The sequence below is a fragment of the Bos grunniens genome, chromosome 1, assembly GCF_055505025.1.
Source record: "Bos grunniens cultivar Pamir isolate PY7600 chromosome 1, Bosgru_T2T1.0, whole genome shotgun sequence".
In the NCBI taxonomy this organism is placed as follows: Eukaryota; Metazoa; Chordata; class Mammalia; order Artiodactyla; family Bovidae; genus Bos; species Bos grunniens.
Window position 1 is genome coordinate 150,487,644 of NC_141165.1, and position 20,999 is coordinate 150,508,642.

At 41.0% G+C, this 20,999-nt stretch overlaps 1 pseudogene; it reads right to left on the minus strand.

Moving 5' to 3' along the window:
- Window positions 1-20,113: 20,113 nt before the first annotated feature.
- On the minus strand, window positions 20,114-20,535 carry LOC147380298 (ubiquitin-conjugating enzyme E2 C pseudogene; annotated as a pseudogene).
- Window positions 20,536-20,999: the final 464 nt, after the last annotated feature.

Consider the following 20,999-nt stretch of genomic DNA (forward strand, 5'->3'; position numbering starts at 1 on the left):
AGGATCTTGGAGATGATAATGTTGTTTTAAGCCATGGGATCTTAGGGTGATATATTATGCAGCAATGGATAAAAAACTACAGCAAATAAATGAGGTAAGTGCCAACCAGAAAAAAAATATATAGTCTATGAGTTCATATGGGCTTCACAGATGGTGGTAAAGAACCTGCCTGCCAAAGCAGGAGACATGAGACTTGGGTTCGATCCCAGGGTTGGGAAGATCCCCTGGAGGAAGACATGGCAACCCACTCCAGTATTGTTGCCTGGAGAATCCCATGGACAGAGGAAATTGGCAGGCTACAGTCCATGGGGTCACAGAAGAGTTGGCCGTGACTGAAACTCCAGTACTTTGGCCACCTCATGCGAAGAGTTGACTCATTGGAAAAGACTCTGATGCTGGGAGGGATTGGGGGCAGGAGGAGAAGGGGACGACAGAGGATGAGATGGCTGGATGGCATCACTGACTCGATGGACGTGAGTCTGAGTGAACTCCAGGAATTGGCGATGGACAGGGAGGCCTGGCATGCTGCGATTCATGGGGTCACAAAGAGTCGGACATGACTGAAAGACTGAACTGAACTGAACTGAAGCAACTTAGAAGGCACATACACATGAGTTCATGTAAGAAAAAGAATCGAATCGAGATAGGAGTCTGGGATGCTTTCCTTAAGCTGGGACTACTGAGCTAAGATCTGGTGGATGAGTAAGAGCTGGAGAGGCAAAGAAAGCAGGATGGGGAAGGAGTCCAGATGGAGTGAAACATGAGCAAAGGCCCTCTGGCATGTTCAAAGACTTGCATGGAGGCCCGTGTAGCTGAGCATGGGGAAGTATACAGAGTCTGGGATGAGATGATGTTGCAGAATAAGGCGGGACCTTGACGTTCACATTAAGAATTTTGGCTGAAATCCTAAAAACAGTAGGGAACGATGAAGACTTTAAAGCACAGGGGTAACATGTTAACACATTATCTTCTAGAGAAACATGTTTTACAAGTTTTCTTTGTTAAGTTACTTCATTTTAAGTTGCTTAGAGTGCTATACTTTAAAGAGTCATTTTTGCTATACAGATTTAGCTTGCTAAACAGATGATAGGATTATTCGTATAGGGTTACCTCTAACTTGAGCAGTCATTTCAGAGAACATTTTTCTCCTTCTTGAGTAAGTTAACCCTTAATGGTATCACGTGGCCTGGCTTAGAACAGGAATAAGGCTACCTCCACTGTCATCACTAACAAATATAATTGAATGACACTCAAAATCCTGCTTTTCACGAAGATTTCTGTGATCTACCTGTTTTTTTGGCGGGGGAGGGCTCTTACTTCATATTTCAACACTTTCACTCATAATTCAAAGTTGCCAAACTCAGAGCTAATAAACAAATATAAGTTTGGAATATGTTAGTTGCTCAGTCATGTCCGACTCTTTGTGACCCCATGGACAGTAGCCCACCAGGATCCTCTGTCCATGGAATTCTCCAGGCAAGAATACTAGAGTGGGTAGCAATTCCCTTCTTCAGGAAATCTTCCCAACCCAGCGATCTAACCCAGGCCTTCTGTACTGCAGGCAGATTCTTTACTATCTGAGCCACCAGGGAAGCCCTCAGTTCAGTTCAGTTCAGTTCAGTTGCTCAGTTGTGTCCGACTCTTTGCGACCCCATGAATTGCAGCACGCCAGGCATACCTGTCCATCACCAACTCCCGGAGTTCATTCAGATTCATGTCCATCAAGTCAGTGATGCCATCCAGCCATCTCATCCTCTGTCGTCCCCTTCTCCTCCTGCCCTCAATCCCTCCCAGAATCAGAGTCTTTTCCAATGAGTCAACTCTTCGCATGAGGTGGCCAAAGTACTGGAGTTTCAGCTTTAGCATCATTCCTTCCAAAGTAATCCCAGGGCTGATCTTCAGAATGGACTGGTTGGATCTCGTTGCAGTCCAAGGGACTCTCAAGAGTCTTCTCCAACACCACAGTTCAGAAGCATCAATTCTTTGGCACTCAGCTTTCTTCACAGTCCAACTCTCACATCTATACATGACCACTGGAAAAACCATAGCCTTGACTAGACAAACCTTTGTTGGCAAAGTAATGTCTCTGCTTTTGAATATGCTATCTAGGTTGGTCATAACTTTCCTTCCAAGGAGTAAGTGTCTTTTAATTTCATGGCTGCAGTCACCATCTGCAGTGATTTTGGAGCCCCCAAAAAATAAAGTCTGACATTGTTTCCACTGTTTCCCCATCTATTTCCCATGAAGTGATGAGACCAGATGCCATGATCTTCGTTTTCTGAATGTTGAGTTTTAAGCCAACTTTTCCACTCTCCACTTTCACTTTCATCAAGAGGCTTTTTAGTTCCTCTTCACTTTCTGCCATAAGGGTGGTGTCATCTGCATATCTGAGGTTATTGATATTTCTCCCGGCAATCTTGATTCCAGCTTGTGCTTCTTCCAGCCGAGCGTTTCTCATGATGTACTCTGCATATAAGTTAAATAAGCAGGGTGACAATATACAGCCTTGACGTACTCCTTTTCCTATTTTGACCCAGTCTGTTGTTCCATGTCCAGTTCTAACTGTTACTTCCTGACCTACATACAAATTTCTCAAGAGGCAGGTCAGGTGGTCTGGTATTCCCATCTCTTTCAGAATTTTCCACAGTTTATTGTGATCCACACAGTCAAAGGCTTTGTCATAGTCAATAAAGCAGAAATAGATGTTTTTCTGGAACTCTCTTGCTTTTTTCATGATCCAGCGGATGTTGGCAATTTGGTCTCTAGTTCCTCTGCCTTTTCTAAAACCAGCTTGAACATCTGGAAGTTCACGGTTCACGTATTGCTGAAGCCTGGCTTGGAGAATTTTGAGCATTACTTTACTAGTGTGTGAGATGAGTGCAATTGTGTGGTAGTTTGAGCATTCTTTGGCATTGCCTTTCACTGTCTTAGCTGCCAGGAAATCTTAAGCAATAACAACTTTGGAGACAATTTTTTTCACCTGTCTGTGTTATTTTTATTATTTTTTTAACTGAAGTATAATTTCTTTACGATATTATGTTAGTTTCTGCTGTACAGCAAAGTAAATCAGCCATATATACACAGATATCCCCTCCGTCTTGCGTTTTCCACCTCTTCCCCCAATCCCACCCCTCTAGGTCATCACAGAGCACTGGGCTGAGCTCCTTGTGCTATATAGCAGCTTCCCACTAGCTGTGTGTTTTACACATGGCAGTGTATATATGTCAACGCTACCCTCCCAGTTTATCCCACCTTCCCGCCATGTTATTTTTAAAGGATGATAATGATAAAAAGTGGATGTGTAGATCGAGTCACACATGTGTGAAATGTCCGCAGGGCAGAGATGAAATCACCCACAAAGCTGACAGCCTTAACCTTCAGCTTCTTTGAACATCCTTCCAGTTCTTACATTCTATGTTTCAATTTACCGGGAATCTATTATTTCCCATGGTGGTGGTTTAGTTGCTAAGTTGTGTCTGACTCTTGTGATCCCATGTACTGTAGCCCACCAGGCTCCTCTGTACGTGGTATTCTCCAGGCAAGAATACTGGACTGGGTTGCCATTTCCTTCTCCAAGTATTTCTCATGGTTAGAAGCAAATACTCCCTGAAAGAAAAGTGTTTTATATTTAAGAGAGTTTGAAGTTCTAGTGTCAAAATCACATCCATTTCCATTTGCTCCCTGAAACTCTGAGCATATTCCTGACGAGTCCTCATATTTGCATGTTTCTCAGAGTGCTCTGGGGCAGGTTGATAAAAGCAGCAGCTTTTACAAGCTTAGATAACGCCCTTGAGGTGATGGCCTGAGTCACACAAGCTGGAAAACAAAGTTTTCCCCAAAGAGTTTGTCTTTTGAAACCTTCTCATTCCTTTGGACTAAGAAGTTTAAGAGAAGAAATTCTGAACACAAGGACTGAGCCAGTGTGAACAAAGGAGGAATCATGTTTCGTTTCATTAATTGTTTAAAATTTGTTTTTTAATTGGAGAACAATTCGTCCACAATGTTGTGTTGGTTTCTGCTGTTCAACACCGTGAATCAGTTATATGTATGCATATATTCCCTCCTCTTTGAGAGGAATATATGTATAGCTATACTATGGGGTCGCACAGAGTCGGACACGACTGAAGCGACTTAGCAGCAGTATATATGTATAAACATATAGCTATACGTATAGAGGTATGTCTGTCACGCTACGTGTATACATATATTCCCTCCTCCTGCCCCCCCACCACTTCGCACCCCACCCCTCTAGGTCATCACAGCGCTCTGAGCTGAGCTCCCGGCACTATACAGCAGCTCCCCACTACTGTCTATTTTACACAAGGTTGTGCATGCACGTCAATCACAATCTCCCAATTTGTTCATTTTCTCCATCCCCTGCTGTTTCTATAAGTCCATCTTCTATGTCTCTGTCTCTACCCCTGCCCTGCAAATAGGTTCATTTTTCTAGAAGGAATCAAATTTTTCAACAGCCAAATGAGGAAGACTTTGCATCTACCATCTGCTACACTGATCTATTTTATCTGTCTTTGGACATGTCTGGGCAGTGGCTGTTCTCTCAGGGTTTGAACCTTGAAAAGCAAAAGATCGAGAAATAGTTGGAAGAGGTAAAATCATGTATGAAAACAGCTTCCCGCCCTGCCACCCCCAGCTTCTTAATTGCCTGCTCACTTCTCAAAAATGGAGTAAATGCTGAAGTGGCTGACTTTCCCCATCATTCCTGTAAATAAGGATATGACTCACAAACCCTGCAATCTCCAGAGTGCCATAGAGACTATGGTGATTTGGTTATTTAAAAATAGCTGAGAAAAAGAGCAAGAAATTGACCATGGGTAAGTTGGGGCGTTTTCATTTTTTTCTTTTAATTTAAAAAATTTGAAAATTGAACTTGTTATTGTGCCCAGCACTAGGTATTCTTAGAACATCTGGTCTGTCAGCCAAATTTGGGGGTTTTATGATTTCTGGAAATGAACGCAGTGAACACAGCAAGCAGGTCTCAGACCCCAGGCAAGAAAAAAAACCCAATACTTACCACAGGGTCATTGTAGTCTGTGTGCAAATTCTCCTTTTCTCTATAAAGTGGAGATGAGTGTTGATAGTTTGTATACACAGCCCCCCACCCCCAACTGTTACACAATCATTGCAATATTATCAATACAGATATGTAAGGTGCTGAAAGAATGACAGTGGTAGGGCTAGCAATAGCTTATATTAAGCCTGCTGAGTAGCATTCATTGATGTGTAGCTTGCTGGCCCAGAAATTAAAAAGGAATCTCTTTATTGTTGGTGCAAAACCCCCCAAAGCAAGACTATCTGAAAATCTAGGTTTGAGTTTGAGATTGAAATTCAGGGAGGGCATCTCCATCTGCCTTAAATCTCAGTCTCCCTGGGTTTTGTAAGGAACACCCAAAAGAGGCCGCTAGAAGAGAACTTCATGGGTGGACTATTTTACAAACTTGGGGGCAGAGGTTTCTGATTTGACTCCTGTGTTCTTTCCTTGTCATATCATGAAAGTGACATTGTTAGTTGCTCAGTCGTGTTTGACACTGTGACCCCATGGACTGTAGCCCTCCAGTCTCCTCTGTCCAGGTGGGCTACAATTCCATGGGGAGCATACTAGATTCTCCAGGCAAGCATACTGGAGTGGGTTGCCATTCCCTTCTCCAGGGGATCTTCCCGACCCAGGGACTGACTCCGGGTCTCCTACATGGTAGGCAGATTCTTTACTGTCTGAGCCACCAGGGAAGCCCATATCATAAAGCCCCATTAAATGTCTGCAAAATCAAACCAGGAGGACCAGAAGCTCCTCCTCCCTAGAGATGGAGCAGGAGTAGGGTTGCCAGACGAAATACAAGATGTCCAGGTAAGCTGGATTTCAGAAATCAGATAAACAATAAATAGATTTTTAATATAAGTGTGTCCCAAGCATCACTGAGCCCACCAGGCTCCTCAGTCCACAGACTGGGATTCTCCAGGCAAGAATACTAGAGTGGTTCTAGTATTCCCTTCTCCAGGGAAGCATTACCTGGGACATACTTACACAGAAAATTCTTTTTTGCAGTTCATCTCAAGCTCAATTTTTAACTGGGAATCCTGTATTTTTATTGGATAATACTAGTACTCTTGCCTGGAAAATCCCATGGACGGAGGAGCCTCGTAGGCTGCAGTCCATGGGGTCGCGAAGAGTTGGACACGACTGAGCGACTTCACTTTCACTTTTCACTTTCATGCATTGGAGAAGGAAATGGCAACTCACTCCAGTGTTCTTGCCTGGAGAATCCCAGGGATAGGGAAGCCTGGTGGGCTGCCGTCTATGGGGTCACACAGAGTCGGACACAACTGAAGCAACTTAGCAGCAGCAGCAATCCTAATTAGGGGGAAAGGTGGTGAAGACCGTGCAAACGTAGCCATGTAATCTGTTGTCCCCTGCCCCTGGCCCCCAACCTTGTCCTTCACTGCAGCGTGTTTAGTGCAAAGAAAGTACTCTCCAAGTAGAAAGTGGTATAGAACTTCTGAAAGCATGCTCTTGCAACACTAATGTTTGAAATGTCAAGTATTTATAAAAAACAGAACCAGAAAAAAAAACAAATCAAAACTTTGATTCATAGTCATACAAGTTTGAGAAACACTGGGCTAAATTAAAGAGTTTTTGCAGCTTTAGGATTTCTCCTAGCATTTAATACTAACATACATTGTGGCACCAATAATAGTATTTTCTCACTTTATTTAAAAACCATCACAGCAGGGACTTCCCTGTTGGCCCAGTGGCTAAGACGACACTCCCAATGCAGAGGGCCTGGGTTCAGTCCTTGGTCATGGAAGTAGATCCCACATGCTACAAATAAGAATTTGCATGCCCCAACTAACCTGGTGCAACCTAATAAATAAATATTTATAAGAAATCACAGTGAACAGATAACAGCTCGATATCCTTTGGTTCCACAGTGACCATGAGTTTCTATTGAAATGCAGTTTAGATTTGGTTGTTGTAGTTGAGTCTCTAAGTTGTGTCTGACTCTTTGTGGTCCCATGGACTATAGCCTGCCAGGCTCCTCTGTCCATGGGATTTTCCAGGCAAGAATGCTGGACTGGGTTGCCATTTCCTCCTCCAGAGGATCTTCCTGAAACAGGGATAAACCCGGGTCTTCTGTGTCTCCTGCATTGCAGATGGATTGTTTACCTGCTGTGCCATCGGGGAAGCCAAATAAACTCTTTAGGGCCTGAAATTTTTCTGTCATTATATAGGGATGTCCATTGTGTTCAGAGTCTAAGATCGTGGCCGCTAGAGGAGGAAGGGACAAGAAGGGGTGCAGTCTAGGAGAGAGCTGATTATCCTGGGAGCTGATGCTTCCAGTGACATTCCTGAGATGGTTAATTTTATGTGTCAACTTGACTGGGCCACAGAGTGCCCAGATATTTTGTCAAACATTATTCTGGACAAGTCTGTGAGAGTGCTTTTCCATGAGATTTGCATGTAAATAGGAAGACTGAATAAAGCAGATTGCCCTCCCTAATGTGAGTGGGCCCCTCTCAATCAGTTGAAGGCCTGAATGGAGCAAAAAGTCTGACTTTTCTATGAAAGCTCTTCCTGCCTGGCTGCACTGAGCTGGGACATCAGTTTTTCCTGCTTTTAGAGTAGAAGAGAAATGTTGGCTCTTTCTGAGTGTCCAGCCTGCTGACTTTCAGATAGGAACTACACCCCTAGCTTTTCTGAGTCTTCAGCTTGCACATGACAGATCTTGGGACTTATCGGCCTCTATAATCACATGAGGCAATTTTTTTTTTTATAATAAAGCTATCTGTCTATATGCCTCTATTGCTCTGTTTTCTGCAAACTCTGACTAATACAATGTTATTGCCTGGAACTTAGGACCGAAGGAGAGAAGTATATGGGGTGAAACACGTGGGGTAAAAGTAGGATACTCTGCTACAGGAGGGAAACTCAGACTGTTCAGGGCAATTGTGAGTAAGCAGTGATGTTGGCACGGTCTTTTTTATTTGGGGAAATGATCAAGGGTGTTGCCAAATCAGCGGGTCAAGTTCTCCATTTATCAAATTGGAAGGTCGTGTCTTCCTCTGTCCCACCAGATGGGAATTTTAGGAAGATATTAATCATATCCAGATGGCTTTGCTTTGATTTTTTTTAAGTTCTACTGGTTTACTGCTACCAACCCATCTCCCTCCACCCTCATGCATGCATGCTCAGTCTTGTAACCCCATGGACTGCAGCCTGCCAGCTCCTCTGTCCCTGAACTTTTCCAGGCAAGAATACTGATGTGGGTTGCCATTTCCTTTTCCACAGATTCCTTCACTTTTATCATCTATCCAGAATATGTTAGATACAAATACTTCTACAGATGGAAAACTCTGATGCACATTTGTGTTTATATGAATGTGTGTGTCTGTAAAACCTGGACATATTTATAGGTTATTTGTCTGTCTTCATGCTTGAAATGAAAATCAGTGTTCGTTACAGCAAGTAATACACTCACAGATCGTAGGCAGGTTTTTTCTTCCTTACACCAAGTACAGTTTGTTATGAGTGAAGGATGTCAAAGAAAGGTTTTGACAATGATGCCAAATTATTTTACTCAGTTCCTGGATTGGGGATTTTCAAGCCATTTCACTGGTGAGGGACCACCGTTACACCATAGTGTCATCAAATTATTAGCAGTCTAGTCCTTGATTTTAGAAGTGGTTTTCAAGTTCTTAGGAACACTGCTACTTAGCTTGCAACTCTTCTCAAGCTCTGCACAAGGACCAATTGTATATAGTTCCTGATGGTTGTTGCTCAAGGTCATCTCTTGCCTCCGGTTCTTTCCATCTGTGGGAAGAATACTGGATGATGGGAATCTGTTTGGTTTGCTGTTATTCTTGGATCCTATCATAAGACCATTAGAACAATCAGTAGGTGGAAAGTAGTTTTAATTAACTAGTTACCAAACTGAAAGAAAAACTTGTTTAGCATCAGGACCAGTTGTATAATTTGCAGGACCAAGGGCAAAATGAAAATTTAGGGGCCCTTGTTTCAAAAATTATTCAGAGTCTCAAGATGGTGACAGTAGAGCGCCAGCGTGTGGGACCCTTCTGAGCATCTGAACAGGCGGCACATCTATGATCCTGGGCCTGATTAGCATTGTATGTTCAGCACTTTAGCGTCCTTTAGTCCTTGAAGTCCCCACCAAACTCACTTCATACCCCCATCCCATGTCCTTGCCTCTTTTCTTACTTCCGAAATCTTTACTTTTGTATAACATTGTGGGACCTGCCTGATAAGAAAGCATTAATTGAATTTAACCTAGCTTTTCTCCCCCTTTTATTCCTGAATATCAGAGCTCACAGACACTTCCCTATCTTCTGATCCTAACATGATGCAGTACCTTAGGTAGCTTCATCGTCATGGACACACAAGTAGTGAACATACATGGTGCTGTTTGTAGGGAATTGAATCCTACCAAATAAACTAAGAATATTCTTCAAAGGCCCTTGACATTTAATATGGAAAAATGGCCTATAAGAATCAAATCATTCACATGTAATGAAGAGTGAGTTAATTACCTGGGGAGATGAAACATACCTGGGTCATGAAAAATTTATGAGGCAAATTAGAGGCAGATATTATAATCAAAGTAGCTTCTGATTGTCTTATTTCCTATGCTACTGTGTTAGGACTTTCCAGAGAAACAGTGTATGTACTCATGCAATTATGAAGGCAGGCAAATTACAACATCTTTGTGGTATGTCTGTAAACTGTAGACTCGGAGAGTTGATTGCGTATATTCCAGTCTGAGTCTGAAGGTCTGAGAAACAGGAGAGCCAGTGGTGTTGTTATTGTCCAAGGCCAGCATATTTGAGACCTAGGAGGAGCTGATGTCCCAATTGGATAACTTTTAGGCAGAAAGAATCTCTTACTTGGGTGGAGGGTCAGCCTTTTTGTTCTATTCATGCTTTCAACTGATTGAGTAAGGCCCACCAACTTAGGGAGAGCAATCTGCTTTACTAAGTCTATGGGTTTACTTATTAGCTTTTAAAAAATAATTTTATTTGTTTATTTATTATTTCTGACTGTGCTGGGTCTTCGTTGCTGTGTGGGCTTTTCTCTAGTTGGGGTGGGCAGGAAATACTCTCTGGTTGCAGTGCACGGGCTTCTCATTGCCTGGGCTTCTCGCTGCCATGGCTCCTCTTGTTGTGGAGCACGGGCTCTAGGGTTCATGCGCTTCAACAGTTGTAGCGCATGAGCTCTGCAGTTGCAGGTCCTGGTCTCCAGAGCACAGGCTCAGTAGCTGTGGCACACGGGCTTAGTTACTCTATAGCACGTGAGATCTTCCTGGACCAGAGATTGAATCCATGTCTCCTGCATTGGCACGTGGATTCTTTACCACTGGACTGCCAGGGAAGCCCTGTCAGTTTAAATGTTATTACCCTTACCCCCAAACACCCCCCACAGACTCACAGATGCATAATGATTCACCAACTATCAGGGCTTCCTGTGACTCAGTCAAGTTGGCACAGAAAGCTAACCATCACAAATACCCTGTCATCACAAGCTCTATATTCAAATTCCTAGCTTCACACTTAGTACAGAGAGCTGGCTACTCTTTGTCATATTTGTTCAATTCTACCACTTGCCACAACTGAAGATTTAATTAGAACAAGGTCAATGAGAAAATTAGAAAAAAGTAAATTCTTGCATCAACAGTTTGCTGAATGCTTGCTTTGTGCTGCAAGCTTGGGCTGTGGAAATGACTAAGAATGGTTGGTTAGGCCAAATAGGCACTGTGGAGAAGCAGTTTTATTTAAAAGGGTTTCACTTGAGAACTTCCTCCTTTACTTTTTATCCCTCTTACCAGGGGTGTGCTTTTCCTTTCCCCTGTGATTGCACTTTTAAATGTTGGAACCCTACAATTGTCTTGCCACCACTGTGTGGAGTATGGTTAGGTTATGTAGGAAGGAGAGAATGAGGAGTGAGTGGAATCACCCAAAGAGGACTAGAAAGTAGTGATGGCCAGAGGCATCAGTCTCCGTGGGGTAACAAGAATTGGAAGGAGTAAGCAGAGGGAAAAATAAGAAAATCTTTGATGGAGCAGAGAGAGCCAGACAGACAGAGGAAGGTCAGGAAGCCAAGACAGATGGTCATTTTTGGTTCTATGTTCTTTCTTTTTTTTTTTAAATGTATTAACATTTTTAAAATTTAATATTAATTGGAGGATAATTGCTTTATGATGCGGTGTTGGTTTCTACTTTACAACAACATGAATCAGCTATATGTATACATATATCCCCTCCCTCTTGAGCCTCCCTCCCACCCCTTCTTATCCCACCCCTCTAGGTCATCACAGATAGGTTCTACCTTCTTTTTTTTTTTTATCTATTTTTTATTGGGATATAGTTGCTTTACTTTGTGTTGATTTCTGCTGTACAACATCATGAATCAGCCATGTGTATACATATATCTGCTCTCTTGTGAGCCTCCCTACCACCACCCCATTCCACCTGTCTCGGTCATCACAGAGCACAGAGCTGAACAACCTGTGCTCTACAACAGCCTCAGATGCTTACACCACAAGGAGAAAAGAAAGGAGAACAGAGGTGATGAGGCGAGAGAGAAGGAAGAGTTGTCATTATTGAATTCTTTGAGAAAAACTGTCAAAAGGTTTGAGGCCTCAAGATACAGTGGCATCCATGAGCCAGAGCAAGCTTGAACTAAGAGGAAGATTTGATTAATTACTTAGACATTACTGCCATATTCATTGTTACTTTACGCGTTTGTTCATGCTGCTTTCTCTGCCTGGGGTGCCTTCTCTCTCTGCCATTCTTTGCTGAACTCTTATTAATGATTAGGTCTCCACCTCACTGATATAATATTTCTGCTCAAATGTCTCCTTGGACCCCTGGAGACTGGGTTTGGTGCCATTCCCTTGGCTTCTCATCTTACCCTCTTTTAGAACTTATCATACCAATGGAAATAGCGTCCTGACCTGCCTGTTTTTCTGAATGAGCTGGGAGCTCCTTGAGGACAGTAGCTGTGTCTCATTTAAAGTTGTATCTCCAGAATGTTTTTTAGGGCTTGGCACCTGGTGGGAATTTAATGGATATTTGATAGCTGAAGGAAGGAATGAAAGGTTGAATGAAGACCCTACTCCTGCTCTCTCACTGGCATGAGACACTGTTTGGTGTGAAGCATTAGGAAAGATGAGGTAGAAGTGGTGAGGAATTGGACACTGTTCCTGGCCTTTGAGAGCCTGCAGCCTGGATAACACCTGTGACTCATGGTGTAATACAAGTAACATAATACACTACGACAAAGCAAGATAGGAGATTAGAGGTGCTCAATTTACTAAATAAATATACAGAGTGCCCAATTAAATTTGAATTCAAGATAAACAACAAGTAATAGGTATAAGTCTCATGAAACATTTGGGACATACTAACACTAAAAGTTGGGCTTCCCTGGTGGCTCAGTGGTAAAGAATCCACCTGCCAATAATGCAGGAGACATGGGTTCCATTCCTGGGTTGGGAAGATCCCCTGGAGGAGGGGGAGAAGTGGCAACCCACTCCAGTATTCTTGCCTGAAAAATCCCATGGGCAGAGGAACCTGGAGGACTACAGGGGTTGCAAAGAGTCAGACAGGACTTAGCAACTGAACAACAACACCACTAAAAGTTGTTGCTGATTAACACTAAGATTTGACTGGACCTCATGTATTTTATCCACTTTATGAGAAAGGAATGTGGTCTATAAGGGATTAGTTTTGTATTTTCATGGGGGGAATGCAAGGGAGTATATTCGAGAAAAAGAGATAATTCAGGAAAGATTGTCTAGAAAAGATACCAACTGAGTTGAATTGCCAAAGATGCAAGCCAAAATGTGAGGGAATGCAGTTCTCACAGAAACATCTCAGGGGAAAAGACAGGGGAGGTTCAGGACAGGCTGGAATCTGGTTTTGCCAGTGTGAGAAACCCAGCTAGATGGTTGAGTAGGGTTGGGTGACTCCACATGAGTCAACGTCCCACTCTTCTGAGCACTCCCACCCCTTTCATCTCGGCCAAAGATTGTGAGGAGACACAATGGAGCCCAGGCGAAAGTTCCAGCCTTACCCAGATGAGCAGGGTTGGGCATTAGTCTCTCTTTCTAAAGAATGAAGAAGAAACACCAGGAGCATTTTGCAAGGGTCATGAATTGCTCAACCATTTGCATTTTTTTCAAACACTGGTGTCAAAACAGCATTTCTAGCGAGGAAGAAGTGAACACTAATAATGACTTATCAAAACAAGAAGAATGACGTGGGAAATACTAACAATACTAACAACTTCAATGGCATTTGTAATGTTAGGTTTTTCCAACCTAACAAATGTTTTTTATTAAACATTTATTTATAATAGCATTATATAGTAAATATAGTAATATGCTATATGGCAAATATATAATGAAACAGGCCAAAATAGCTTATTTATGATGTTGGAAAGAGGTGGAAATACAATACTTCTATAATCTTTGGGAATTTTGCTTTTGGCCGTACCCTGAGGTATGCAGAATTTCCCTGACCAGGGATTGAACTCATGCCCCCTGCATTGGAAGTATAGAGTCTTAACCACTGGACCACCAAGGAAGTCTTATTTTTATAATCTTATTGAGTACTTATTATGCTCCAGGTAACAACATATGTAATTTCCCTTAATCTTGACAATAATACTATAATACTATTGTATATATAAGTTCATGGGCTTCTCAGCTGGCTCAGTGGTAAAGAATCCACCTGCTAATGCAGGAGATCTAAGAGGCATGGGTTCAATCCCTGGGTCAGGAAGATCCCCTGGAGGAGGAAAATCCCATGGATAGAGTAGCCCAGTGGGCCATAGTCCACAGGGTCTCTGTGGTCAAGAGTTGGACATGGTTGAATGACTGAGCATGCACACGTGCCTGTATAAGTACATAGAATACTGTAACAAGTTGTCATGCAAATCTTGGTAAGGTTCATAAGGTTTATTTGCTTATCCATGATCATTCAACTAGCAATTAATTATTTTGGAATTCAATCTGATTTGAATCCAGCATCTAAATTGTTTCCATTATATCACACTTAGAGTGTTAATCACTGTCATGTCCAGCTCTTTGCATGGAGTTGTAGCCCACCAGGCTCCTCTGTCCATGGAATTTTCTCCATGCATGACTACCGGAGTGGGTAGCCATTCTCTTCTCCAGGAAATGTTCCCCATCCAGGAATCAAACCCAGGCCTCCCACATTTCAGGCAGATTCTTTACTGTCTGAGTCACCAGGGAAGTGCTCTATCACACTTATAGATTCATATATAAACAACTACTGAACCCTTATGGCACAGTCAGTGTGGGAACAGAAAGGAGAGAGCATCTAATTCTGTCTTGTAGACATCAAGGATCATTTTGCAGGGGGAGTGATGTTTGAGCAGTAATGGACAAAATTATTTCACCTTCTAATGAGATTAATGACAGGAAATGTATGAAGAATACTCACAAGTAAAAGAAGCATTAATAATTTTAAAAACAGATATAGAAGTTCATTCTAAACACCTCTCATGCTTCTGTAATCTTCTATTAAGTGTGTCACATTGATGACACACAGTTAAATTCTCATACTTGTTCCCTTTTTCTATGAAACACCCACTAATGTCATTAGTCATAGTCATTAAATGGTCATTATTTATAATCTTCAGCTACTTTTATGATTATAGTTTGGTACCAATTTTGTTAGAAACACTATACTTTCACATGGAAATGTTTTAAGTGTCTTTACAATTAACCTACATGAATAGTTATATAGTTGAGTTGATTAAATTCCTCCCACATAATTATTTCAATTATATAAAATTTTACTTACATAACTGGAATGATATTATAGTTGTAAAATATTCAATTCTGTAGTTATGTAGGATTGAAATAAGTAAAAAAAAAAGATCTGGTATTTTAGCAACCTATTCCCTAGAGAACGTCTGAATAGTCCTATTCTTATATTAAAAAAAAAATACAACTGTAGTAATAAAACTTGAAAACAAAATGCTTTTCAATTTTTTTATCTCAAGACATTAATTAAACTTTCATTTAAAATATCAGAGTGTTAGTCTTGAATATACTCTTGTGAGATGGGCTAATATTGCTGTTTCAATTTAAATCTGGCTTCCACATCCTCTCTTCAGGAAGTCCTTTCAACAAAGCTTAACTCATTTTGGTTAAACTTTTTGTCTGTTGCCTTAGAAGCTTTGCAAATTTTTTTTCTGGGTGTAGAAGAAGCTATTCAAAAATGCCCAGAGCACTGCTCTTTACTTAGTGAGCTTACACAGCCATATTTGACAGACAGATTTTCTAATAATAACTGTTCAGAAACCATAAGAAGAAGATAATTCTGGCCTTGGCTAGAAAATTTGCAAGGAAGGTAACTTGTTTGGATGTGTCCTCAGGGAGTCATATAAATTTGAAGTTTATACTTATTAAAGGATAAATTTTCAATGATGATAAAATTATGACTTTCATAAAATATAAAATGAACATGTATCAAATATTTTAACTCAGGAATTAACAAGAGACCAATAGATTCTTCAACCAGTTCAAAAGCGAAGTACACATTTATAGTTGGATAAAAAATGTGAAATGAATTTATAAATAGATGCAAAACTGGTAAAACTGGTTAATATTCACAGGAGTGCAGTTTGCATTTTTATGGACAGGAATTACTTGCATTACAGTCACTTTTCTCTAAGTTAACTTCTATATCTAAAAAGATCTGAAATAGCCCAGTTAGTGGAAAGCAAAGGCGTAGATAACCCAGATGGAAGAGCTGGACAGGACACTTAGTAAATTTAAAAATCTTTAACTTTTTTTTTTCTCATGTATTTTTTTATTTAAAAGGTGTTTTTGGTGCATCTGACATCTTTGTATTTATAAATAATTCAAGATTCAGAAATAGCTAGTGAATAAAGTTAATTAATCGGGGTTAAAGATTCACATAGGACTTCTCAGGTGGCTCAGAGGGGAGAGAATCTGCCTGCAATGTGGGAGACCTGGGTTCGATCCCTGGGTTGGGAAGATCCCCTGGAAGAGGGCATGGCTACCTGCTCCAGTATCCTTGCCTGGAGAATCCCCATGGACAGTGGAGCCTGGCAGGCTACAGTCCATGCAATCACAAAGAGTCACACAGGACTGAGGCAGCAGCAACGAAGATTCACACACAGAATTTGGCACTGAAATTCATTTCGGATAATAACGTGAAAATAAGCATTCTTTTGAGGGTCTGGTATCAACTAATTATACTTTTAAATGCAAACTGAAATGTCATTCTATTTTCTGTACATGGTTCATGAGTTTCAACATAAACATGATGAATGATTTGGATCAGTTATCTGGCTACCGCAGGCTCTCTGCCACGCACAAATCCACCTCTATAATAGTAACCAGTGAATAAGAACAATAAAAGTAAAAACTATGACAGCCAAGTCTTACTGATAACATGTGCCAGGTACTGTGCTTTATCTCTAATTTTTCTTAATCTGTTTTACCTATAACTGTAAAATTTTAATTTTTATAGGTGGGTATAATTATACTTGTTTTATGGAATAGCAATTCATGCCTTCCTTACTCTTTCTTTTCAGTAAAGAAGAAAAAAATTTCAGCAAACACGTTTCGTCGAATGATTTGCATTATTTTATTTCAAAGGCAGTATGGCTCAGCAAACCAACCAAGAGTTCTTTTCTGGCTCTGGCTTCAACAACTTGGCTTCTTTCTCCTCAGTTTTAAGCGATGGATAGCACTGTATAATTGCTGATGTTTAATCTCTGTGCAGTGCTTTGAGAAATCTCTCAAGGTATAAAAACCTTAATTATTCCTCTTTTTATGAGTGGAGAGTCCTAGAAAGGACTTGAATGCTTTACCTTAACATACAGATTTCAGGTCTGGAACTGCGGACTTTGAATCATCTGGAGAGAAAACATTAGAATGAGTAATGCAATGAAATTACAAAGCAAACATTGTTTGGGGAACTGAGATACTATCTAGACTGCCCACATTGGAAAGGTAATTTGTGTTCACACTTCTCTTCTTCGCATTCCTTCCTCTTCTTTTTTCTTCTTTGTCTCTTTTCTCTTTACTGGCTTTGCATGACTCAAGAGTCACTTAGTACCTGACTACACACACAAAAAGAAATATGCTGAATTTGCCTTTCTCTTTTGCATACACTGAGGAATTAATTTTAGTATATGCCACCTTTATTTTACAGGTGACTTGTGTTGCCTTAAACTCTATCTAGCCCTTCATTTCAATTTCCCTGCTTTGCATTGTGGTACAAGGAGAGCAAAAAGGTGTCATTATAGCAAGGGCTTCCCTGGTGGCTCAGATGGTGTAGAATCTACCTGCAACGTGGGAGACCTGGGTTCGATTTTCTTGGGTTGGGAGGATCCCCTGGAGGAGAGCATGGCAACCCATTCCAGTATTCTTGCCTGGAGAAGTCCCACAAAAAGTCGGACACAGCTGAGCAACTAGCACACATAGGAAGAGCACCCTCTAAATAAAGACGACTTCCCCCAGGCCTGACTGGACTTTCTCCACCCCATCGATGGAAAGGGTTAGAATGAGGAAGTAGCATGAGTCATTACTATTGACACACCCTCAGGAAAACCCCTGTTCAACCTTCCCCCTGTTGCTCTTTCTGACCAAGGTCCTGGATTACAGTTTTCAGGACGCATATTCAGGAGTTTTGTGTAAAAATGCAACATCAGTTTGCTTATAAACAGAAAGAAGGACAGACATTAAAAAAACCAAAAAACAAAAAGCAACTTTGGTCGAAGAACAGAAGAATGGATTTGATTTAAACATTTATTAAACGGATTATTTGCAAGTGGACGTGTAGTTTCCCTCTAAGGTTGTTAGGAGGACTCCTGGATTAGCTCACCCATGCACATCCTATGGCCAAGTGGCTGAAGTATGTGCAGTATTGTTTTAGTGGGGAAGACACATTCACCTCTCCAGTTTGTTTAACAGGGACATATTTAGCAAAATAAGAAGGAAACCTATGAAATAGGATAGAATATGTGGAAACCGTATATCTGATAAGGGGTTAATATCCAAAATATGTAAGAAACTCATACAACTTAATAGCAAAAAAAAGAAAAATTCTGATTAAAAAAATGGGCAAAGGAACCGAAGAGATATTTTTCCAAAGAAGATATACAAATGGCCATCATGTACATGAAAAGATGCTCAACATCATGAATCATCAAGGAACTACAACTCAAAACCACCATGGTATCACTTCACACATGTTAGAATGGCTGATATCAAAAGACGTGACCTAACAGGTGTTAGGAAGGATGTGGAGAAAAGGGAACCCCTGTGCACTGTTTGGGGGAGTGTAAAATGGTGCAGTTACTATGGAAAAGAGTATGGCGGTTCCTCAAAATTAAAAATAGAACCATCATATGACCCATCTATCCCACTTCTCGTAATATAGTCAAAGGAAATGAAATCAGAATCTTGAAGACATATCTACACTCCCATGGTCACTGTAACATTATTCACAACAGCCAAGGTAAGGAAACAAGTGTTTGTCTACACGTGAATGGACAAAGAAGCCGTAAATACTATATATTTCCTTTGTATATAGTATTCTTTAGCCAGAGTAGGCAGGAAATTTTGCCATTTGTGACAACATGGATGGACCTTGAAATACTGTATTATCTCATTTATATGTGGAATCTAAAAAAAAAAAAAATCAAACTCGTGGAAACAGGGAATGGTGGTTATCAGGGGTAGTGGGTAGAGAAAATGAGAAGTTATTGGTCAAAGAGTATACACTTTCAGTTGTGAGAAGAATAAGTTCTGGGGAATCTAACATACGGCATGGTGATTACAGTTAACAGTATCATATTATATAAGGGCTCTCCTTGTGGCCCAGCAGTAAGAACTCCAACTTCTATACAGGAGCCACAGGTTCAATCCTTGGGTCAGGAAGATCTCTTAGAGGAGGAAATGGCAGCCCATTCCAATACTCTTAACTGAAAACTCCCATGGACAGAGGAGCCTGGTGGGCTTCAGTTCACTGGGTCGCAAAGAGTCAGACACGACTTAGCGACTAAACAACAACAACATATTATATGCTTGTAAGTTGTTAAGAGAGTACATCTTAAATGTTCTCATCATAAAAAAGAAATGGTGATAATGTGAGGTAATGGAGTTGTTAACTGACCCTGCTGTGGTGATCTTTTTACAATACAGAAGTGGTGTCAAATCAAGACATTGTACACCTTGAATTTTAACAATCCTGTATGTTAATTATATATCAATAAAGTTGAAAGAAATGAGTATACAATTCAGTAATTTTCAGTAAATACACAAAGCTGTGCAACTATCACCACTATTTAATTTCAGAATGTTTTATTACTCCCCCCGAAAACACTGTAGTCATTAACAATCATTCCTCCTTTTTCAACCCCTAGCAACCATTAATCTGCTTTCTGTTACTATGGATTTGCCTACTGTGGATTTTTTATATAAATGTAGTCATACAATCTGTAGCCTTTTGAATTTGTTTTTCACTTAAAAAAATAAGTTTTAAGTTTTGTCCATGTTGCTGCACGTGTCAGTACTTCATACTAAATAATAATCCATTATATAGATTTACCAAATTTTATCTATTCAGTAGCTGATGGACATTTGAGTTGTTTTCACTTTTTAGCTATTATGAAAATGTGGATATTAATTTATAAATCTGAGGGGAGCATATGTTTTCAGTTCTCTTGGGTAGGAGTAGAAATTGATGTATACCTAGGAATTTCTGGGTCAATTTTATGCTTAACTCTGAGGAACTATTTTCCAATGTGACTGTATCAGTTTGCATTCCTTCCAGCAATGTCTGGGGGTTTCAACTTTTTCACATCCTTCCCAATAGTTCTTTAAAAAAAAACCCAGTTGTACGTATTTAATATAGTCATCACAAGGGCTTAACCTGACACTTAATTTTAAAAACATAAATAAAATGAAAATGATACTGCAGAGAAAAATACAGAGTCCTGTACAGAAATCGAGGAAAGGGCAGACCACCTAAGGAAAAACAATAAAAAGAAAACACAAGGACAACTCGACATCCCAGGTCAGGACTCTTGGCTGGAGATGTGCTTTGAGTGGTATTTTTGCAGGCTCTTAAGGGCTGTGGGTGTTTTTCCCAAGCTCAGCAGCGTATGTGTTCAAAGGGCTATGATGTTGGGTTCTGAGCAGACTCTGGACGGGAGAGCAGAGTGGCTCTGATGTCGCACAGGGCGGATCACTTGCCTTTCTGGATGTCCAGGCAGATGTTGCCCTTGGTGTCCCCGATGGGGTGGCAGCAGGGTGTGAGGAACTTCACCATGAGAGTTTTGTAAGGGTAGCCACTGGGGAACTCCAGGGACAGCTTATACCTCAGGTCTTCATATACCTCAGTGCCAGCTGTTCCATGAACGGTCTCTACCCGTTTGAAAAGGTTGTCCAATTCAAGGAAAGCAGAGATTCATTTATTGTCAGATATTATGAAGGTCATCAGCTACTGGAAAATTCTTAAAGAGATGAGTACCAGATCAGCTTACCTGTCTCCTGAGAAACCTGTATGTGGACATGGAGAAATGGACTGGTTCAAATTGGGAAAGGAGTATGACAAGGCTGTATCTTGTCACTTTGTCAGTTAATTTCTTTGCAGAGTCAGTTCAGTTCAGTCACTCAGTCGTGTCCGACTCTTTGTGACCCTATGAATCGCAGCACGCCAGGCCTCCCTGTCCATCACCAACTCCCGGAGTTCACTCAGACTCAAGTCCATCGAGTCAGTGATGCCATCCAGCCAACTCATCCTCTGTCATCCCCTTCTCCTCCTGCCCCCAATCCCTCCCAGCATCAGAGTCTTTTCCAATGAGTCAACTCTTTGCGTGAGGTGGCCAAAGTACTGGAGCTTCAGCTTTAGCATCATTCCTTCCAAAGAACATCCAGGGCTGATCTCCTTCAGAATGGACT